Source organism: Magnolia sinica, chromosome 1, assembly GCF_029962835.1.
Source record: "Magnolia sinica isolate HGM2019 chromosome 1, MsV1, whole genome shotgun sequence".
In the NCBI taxonomy this organism is placed as follows: domain Eukaryota; kingdom Viridiplantae; phylum Streptophyta; class Magnoliopsida; order Magnoliales; family Magnoliaceae; genus Magnolia; species Magnolia sinica.
Genome location: NC_080573.1, coordinates 78,022,673 through 78,031,265, shown reverse-complemented (window position 1 = coordinate 78,031,265; position 8,593 = coordinate 78,022,673).

The window sequence follows — 8,593 nt, the reverse complement described above, 5'->3', positions numbered from 1 at the left end:
AGATTGGTACCTCTTTGGATCTTAAGGAGGGTGTGCGTGGGTAGGAAGGGTGTCGTTTCGGCTCCCTCCATTCTTTGGATCAAACACAGAGAGAGAGGGAGACAGAGGTTAGGGGGCGGGAAGAGAGAGAGAGAGAGGATGGAGAGGATTAGGGAGAGAGAGAGAGAGAAAGAGAGAGAGAGAGAGAGAGGAGGGTGGAGAAGAAATCAGATTGCGTACTGAGTTACTCAGTACGCTTTTATCGTACTGAGTAAACTCAGTTGAGCCCACCATGAATGTATGCGGTTTATCCAATCCACCCATATGTTGTTTTATCTAATTTTAGACGTTGAGCCAAAATTTGAAGCATATCCAAAGCTCAAGTGGACTATACCACGGGAAACAGTGAGAATAATGATTTTGACCGTTGAAACCTTTGTAGTGCCCAAAGTGATCTTTATTTGTCATCCAACATGTTCATATGATCACAAAGATCTATAAGAAGTGAAAACAGTAATATCAAATTGATCCAAAACTTCTGTGGCCCCCCAGAAATTTTCAACGGTAGACACTCAATTAGCACCATTTCCTATGGTGAAGTCCATTTGATTTTTGGATATACTTTATTTTTGGGATTGGGACCTAAAATTAATTGTTAAAATGGATGGGCTGGGTGGATCAAATACATAAATCACAATGCATCCCACAGAGTTCACTCAGTACGCTTAGCGCACTGAGTTGAATTACTCAGTACGCAATCCACTTTCGGTGGAGAAAGACAGAGGGTCGAGAGAGAGAGAGAGAGAGAGAGAGAGAGAGAGAGAGAGAGAGAGAGAGAGGGAGGAGGGTCGAGAGGAAATCGGATTGCGTACTGAGTTACTCAGTATGCTCTTATCGTATTGAGTAAACTCTGTTGGCCTCGTCGTGAATGTACTTGGTTTGTCAACGCCGTCCATCCATTTTCCCAACTCATTTAAGTGGTTGAGACCAAAATTGAACCATATCTAGAGTTGAAGTCGACCATACCATAGGGAAACAGTGGGAATAATGATTTTCACCTTGCTGGGCCCCACATTGATGTTTATTTGTCATCCAACCCGTGCATAAGATGATAAAAACATGGATGAAAGGGAAAACACAAATATAACCATGACCCAAAACTTCTGTCCCTCAATATTTTTTTCAATGGTAGATTTTCAATTCACACCATTTCCCTCGATTTTTCACCTCAATTTTAGCCTCGGTTTCTCAACAACCGAGGCAAAATAGTAAACTTTTAACCTTTGTTTTGCAACAACCAAGGTAAAATAAGGACTTTTACACCTAACACGAAAAACGAACTTTTAGCCTCATTTCCTTGGCAACCGAGGCTAAAAAAAGACATTTAGCCTCCATTTTTTTAACCAAGGGTAAAAAATTGTGGCTAAATGCCTATTTTCTCGTGGTGATCATGGTCGACCGTAAGAAGGTTTCAACGGTGAGTGTCACTATCCTACTCTTTTCTATTGTGGGGTCCACTTGAACTTTTGATCTACCCCATCAATCAGATGCACCATTCCATCATGCCATGGGCTTAAAAATAAAATACATTGACTTGGGTGGGCCACACCACATACTATAGTTGAGAGGGGTTACCCTCCCATTAAAACACTCATAATCTCTATAGGGCCCACCTAAATGTGGTTCACCGATCCAACCCATTCATTATGTAGGATGACGGGTAAGACCAAGTTTCAGCTACATCCAAAACTCATGTAGGCCCCACCAAGTGCTTTTATATCCTTTAGGGATATCTTGACATAGTTTTAGATGTTATAACCCACTTGAGTTTCGTGTACAACAAATTTTTGGGATGTCCCATAACCTAAAGGGGACACATCAAATGCATGGTGTTGATGTTCTACACACATGATGGTGGGGCCCACACATATCGACCTCACAGGAAGTTCCCATGAAATTGACCTTGTAGTACCATTTCACTATTTAGGTTACTCCTTCATGGGTGTTATCCTAACCATGTAGAGCCTACCTTAATATATTTTGTATATATCGATATCGTCCATATATTTTTCCATCATATTTTAGGATGTGATTCCAAATCATAAGAACTCGGTAATCTTAGGAGGGCCATACCAATCAAAACAGTGATGAATAACCATTAGAAACATTTTGAAGGCCACAAAAGTTTTAGATCAATTTGATCTTTGTAGTTTCCCTTCATCCAGATCTTCTTTACATTAACAACAAGTTGGATTGCAAATAAACACTATTAAAAACTTATGATGGGCTCTTTATAATTTTTAATGGCAAGGCATTATATTACCACTCTTTCCGGTGGTGGGGTCCACTTAAGATTTAAATCTACACTTTTTTTTATACCCTGCTGAAAAATGGGCTGGAGAAACATATGGACGGCATGGATATAAAACACCATCAAAATCTCACTTTCGTTATCTAACTTTAAAATAAAATAATAATAATAATAATAAAATCGAAATACAAAATCTCAATTTCTTTTTCGAAATATTTTTTTTTTTCAAAGTTATCAAAATTTTCACAAATTTTTTAATATTTTAAATTTTCTTTTTCAAAATATCATTTTTTTTTTTCGAAATCTAATTATTTTTACAAATTATCAACTTCATTCAAAGTTCATATTTTTATTTTTATTTTGCAAAATCTAGATTTTTATTAAATCACAGTTTTTTTTTTTTTAAATCTAAAAATTTCTCAAACTTTGTTAATTGTTTTTCTAAGCATCTCTACTATTTTTTTTTTTCAAATTCGTAATTTTTTAAAACTTCTCAATTTTGGTTTTCCAGAATGTCAATTATTTATCAAAATCTCAATTTTTTTTCGAACTTCATTTCCTAAAATCTCGATTTTTAATAAAATAAGCAGGATGTAGAGTGGGAAACTAATGGATGTCTTGGATACGTAATACATACATCAAGGTGGCCCCCATAGTAACCCCACATTAAGGCATGCTCTACTTTGCATGAGGGAGTCATGACAGTGGAAAGGTAAGGCAGTTTTGGGCCTATAGGACAGCTAGTGACTGTCTCTAATGCAGACGGTCTCTGATTGTCTCAAATGACCATTATAAGACAGCTAAAGACTGTGTCTAATACAGACGGTCCCTAACCGTCTCAGATGACCACTATAAGATAGCCAAGGACCGTCTCTAAGGCAGACGGCCTCTTGACTATCTCAGATGACCACTATAAGATGGCTAAGGACTGTCTCTAATGTAGACGGCCTCTAACAATCTCAGATGACTGCTTATAAGATAACTAAGGACTGTCTTTTATTCCAGATGGTTGATAACCGTCTTTTCTTCGTAGTTCTTAATGGATTTTGACTATTTTAAATGATTTGTGGATGTTCAATGTGTATAAGATGATTTTAGTTCATATTAAAGACAGTTGAGAGCCATCTGAAATTTTAGAGACGGTTCATAGCCATCTTTAAACCAAGGGATTTTGCAGATGGTCCACAACCGTCTCAAAACTTGTCTTATTTTCCCTTTTTTCACATAGTGTATCCTGAGAAACCTATAATGCCATAACCTTCTCTTCCAGTGATTTCAGCCGATCATCAACCTGAGAAGGTTGATAGTCTGAAGCTTCTAGATCATCTGACTCGTCAAGTTTAGCAAAGATATCATCCATAAACATGTCTTCTGGTGTAGGTGCTTCTTCCTCTTCTTCGTTGTCACATTGATTAGGAAGATATTTCATATTCATCTTATTCAGATTAGTATTGTTAAATGATAAAACAGATTTCGCTGCCTCAGACGAGGAATTCGGACATTACAGTGTAACGCAATATACATCATGAGATAGGCAAATGGAATTGTAATGTCTTGAAAAAATCCGTACAAAGACCCGAGTACCACCTCAGGCAGAAATCCTTAATGACTGAATCCTTTAAAAATTAGACAAAAATTAATTAAGTGATAAACTAAACTAATCGGTGGATTAGCTTGAACTACTATCTATACGAACTGCAAGACCCAAAACCACTAGAATCGCTAACTCAACATTACCTAAGAACCTACGAGCAATCTCAAAACCCAGTTGCTCTCGGGAACACATTGAAACTTTGTATCGAACCTGGACTGCGCGTCGAAAGTCCGATGACTATGAAACTATAAGGTTATGACCACATTACTGGGCTTGACAACCATCACGGGAATCGTGTCCAAATAGTATCCAGAAACGCACAACTTGAGCCTGGTGCGAAGTGTGTGAGAAACGTGAATATCTTTAGAAAATGAATTCAAACTTAAGTGAATTGGGTCGTTCGCTTGCAGGCCAAATTTAAAATTTCAACCATCAGATTTTGACCCAACTACACGCTTGGATCATGAAAATTTCTCTGCACCCATTGGTATACTTATGGCCCTGATCGAGTGACGACGACCGTTGAACTGAAACGGGTCCTCCACGATCGATCCACTAATTCTATTGAACCAAAACCTTAACCTGTTATAGATCCATTGTCAGAGAACCTTCTTCAGACCGTTTGCGAGCAATGGACCTCTAAATGAGCTCATTTAGCCCAAAATAGACGCCTTTTGGCTATAACCTAAGTATACCATGGCCCTGGGGCCATTGACATCACTTCTAGGCCTATATAAGGACCTTAAACCACCCCTCTCTTATCCCATACGAATTTTCTCTAACCCTAGGAGAGAGGAGAGAAAAGAGGAGAAAAGAGTGGAGATCGAAGGGAAACCTTTGGGGTTTGCTACAATACTCCTGTTCTACTACTCCACCCATCGAATCACCTCTACATCTAGCTACCTAACTCATTTCAACTCCATTTTTGGATAAGAAATCCTAACCCTAATCTGTTTTAGGAATCTAAATAGAGAAACCGGTGAAATAGCTAACCTATTTCAATGTTTAGGTAGCGGTTGTGTCGCATACAAAGATGTGGTCTACGAACCGAGTTCGTAACGAGTGTACTAATGAAAGGTGTGGACTATAAACGTTTAGGTTATGGTTTTCAAGGCTTTCAATGTCAACAATGATTTATATCTGACTTGATTGCTGCCATATGATCTTAGTTACGACTTTTTCGATATATCATGTATGTGTAAACTAGGTTGTATACTAAATGCATTCCATGTGTTTGTTGAAATGTTTGAATGAATAGGAAATTATGATTTATGCTTGTCATGATTATTAATCTAGAATTCATGTTTGTTGTACGTATGACAACTCCTTTGTATAAGGATTTGCCATAATATATGTTATAACTAATTTATTATATGTATGTTGAAATATGTAGTCTAAGTGTTTGATAAAATGTCTGAATGAGAAATTACTTGATGAAATGTATTTAATGAGGGTGTTGAAATAGGATTCTCAATTACCTTATCTATAGTTATAGTTTCCTCCATATAACCTATCTTGCTACTACGTGATTTATGGATGAAATGCCTATGTATGTTAACATGTGCAATATAGTTGTTAAAATGCCTGAATGAGAATTATATTGAATTGGTTGTTAAATGTTGTTTTGACTATCACATATGAATGCCTATTGTATTTGAGTATGATGGGGACTAATACGTAGTCCAGGCAATCAGTAACAGTTTCCAATCAAGTGGCCGAACTAGTTTCGTCACAACGGATACGTTCGATGAATCCGAGTTGTACGGTGATTATCGGCAGTGGTTAGGTCACGAGGAGTGCGTATGCACTTTATGTTGATTAACTTAGCATGTGCTCGTACCAATTGAACTTATCAAGTAACCCAATTGGCCTAATGTGTGTTTACCATGTATAGACGCTACTGCATAAATCTAAAGTACCACTTACCAATGTAAAGCCCGTTTAACCATGGTACCACGATCCGCTAAGACTCATGAGCTGGGCATGGTGGTATGGCACACCGTGGTCGAGTTGTCAACCTACGTTGGGGTGACGAGCCTCTCCGTAGTGACCAGTGAGCAACCCAAACTCGTGAACCAAATACGGTGGTATGAGACACTGTATTCGAGCTGTCGGCCTACGATCAGGTGATGAGCCTCTCGTAGTAACCTCGAGTATAAAATAGGCCTACGTGGATGGTGATGAACCTCCTGTAGTGACCTCGAGTGTAAACTCATGAACTTGGCTATCCACTGGTTTTCAAATCAGGGGTGATGTTGCCTTATGACTTGCCTATCGTATGTGATTAACTAGGATTGAGAACCCTAGATGGATCATCATTTGAGTAAGTGATATAAAGGGAGGTACCTTAGCTTCTTGAATCTGCTGTATGAATAAGCCTAATTAAGAACTCGGCTAACACGTGCATGCACCGCACTACATGTGCTTTGGTGATGAAGGTACAGTGGGAGTAGCATGTGCGATCGTGAGATGGTGTTGCTGAGGGAGTGCAGGTGAGGGTATGCATCATTACCACATATCATCCTTACATTAATCAGAGTAGTTAGGGAATGTTTGTTGTATTGCTTTATCATTATTGCTTGATTGAATTGATAACATGTTAACCTTTGCCTTATAGTACCACTGAGTTGATCACTCACTCCCACTCTGGGATGGTGTTTTAAAACACCAACTAGACTCTATTTTAGATGCAGGTGGCGACGATGTCTATGCTGCTGATTAGGATTTCATAGATGAGGAGGAAGAATTCTCTTACGTTCAACTATCATGCAGGTCTATATACACCATGTACTGATCAATGGGATTATAGGGACTATAAGGATTAGTTGGACATTTACATTTTTGTATTTTGTAAATTTTGGATCAACACATATATATATATTCAGCATGGTAACATACTCATACTCTGGGGTTTGAGAAACACTTGTATATAGTATATACCTATCTCAATCTTCCACTTGCTTAACTTAATTATCTCTGGAGTATGATATGATGTTTTAGTATAATCTCACTCATGTTTAATGCACTAATATAGACAACATTTAAATATCATTATCTATGTTGCATAAGTGATGCGTTGGAACTCGGGAGTTGAGCTTCTGCTCAACCTTTGATTTTTAGGTCGTTACAGGAATAAAACCATGACCAGGATGAAGACGAAACTGAATAACGAGATAGTAAATAAGAGAAGGAAGATAAATTTGTACACCAGATACAACTGAATGGAGGACACGGGTCATGAAGGGAGTAAGTTTCGACTTATTCCTAGACCTAGGATAGACATTTGATGTAAAAATACGATGCAGGACTCGATATATGGGAAGCATCTGGTTGGAACGAAGCGCATTACCTGAATGCCATTCCACATTGAACCAACATAGTTTATGCGTAATTGCTAGCCATTCGGTATGTGTCATTTTATCAGTTAAATTTTTAAAAGGAATTCCATCCTTTGCAACGTCAATCTCAATTAGTGCTAAGATAAGATAGCAACCCACTGTGAATGTGTCTTCTACAAATTTAATTGTAAAAGGTTTTCGAGAGACACATCACAAATCGATCCGTACATTGTTTACACTATGGAACGATAAGCCATTCTGCCCCAACCAAATATACCATCCCATCCGATATTTGAAAGAATAGGGACAAGTTTGAATCAAACAATGTGAGCTAAATTAACACTACAATCAATAATTATGTCTCTTAAGTGGAAATTCCTAGAATGCTCCAAATCTTCTTCGAGGCCCCTTAGGGTTCTCACATTAAATGGAGTCATCCTAGATGACGAGCTATCACGAGCTTTGCGTGATGCCGCTCTCTTAGTATGATGCTCCATTTAATGATTGCTCAAGAAATAACTAAAGAGAGTAATGTGATTATGGATAGATCAGATTTTTCACAAATCTCACTTCAAAAAGGGTTTGAAAACAAGAATAAACCACAAATGATATATTAACTAGAACGGAACAACTCAAATCTACAAAGAAATTGAAAAATGACCACTTCCAAGCAAGATTTAAAATTGGGTTCGTCGAGAAGGCTTCTGGCTAGTCGAAGAAGAAGGTGAAGCAAGATTTAATGATTCATCTTTTGAGAGTTTAAGTATTGTACTCATTGGAGTATCAAACTTCTTACCATTTTCAAACCCAAACCTTTTTACAAGGTTCAAAGCATATTTGGTATGTGATATGAATATACCATCTTTGTGTTGCTTAACTTATAATCCAAGAAAGTATTTTAGTTCATCAACCATACTCATTTCAAACTTAGATTTTATCAGATCTACAAACTCAATAGATAAGTTAATGCATGTAAATCCATAAATTATATCGTCAACATAGATCTGAACTATTAGAATATGACCATTATATTTCTTGACGAATAAAATTTTATTAATGTTGCCCATAATGAAATTATGACTAAGTAAAAATTTAGTCAATTTTTCGTACCATGCCTTGGGAGCTTGTTTCAACCCATAAAGTGCCTTTTTAAGACAATATACATGATTTGGAGATTTGGAGTCCTCAAAACCCTTAGGTTGTTCAGCATAAACTTCCTTATGTAAGTCACCGTTTAGAAATGCAATTTTGACAAACATTTGATATATTTTGAATTTTTTAGAAATGCAATCGAAATAAATAATCTTATGGATTCAAGGCGTGCAATTGGTGCAAAGGTTTCATCATAATCAATACCTTCTATTTGTATGT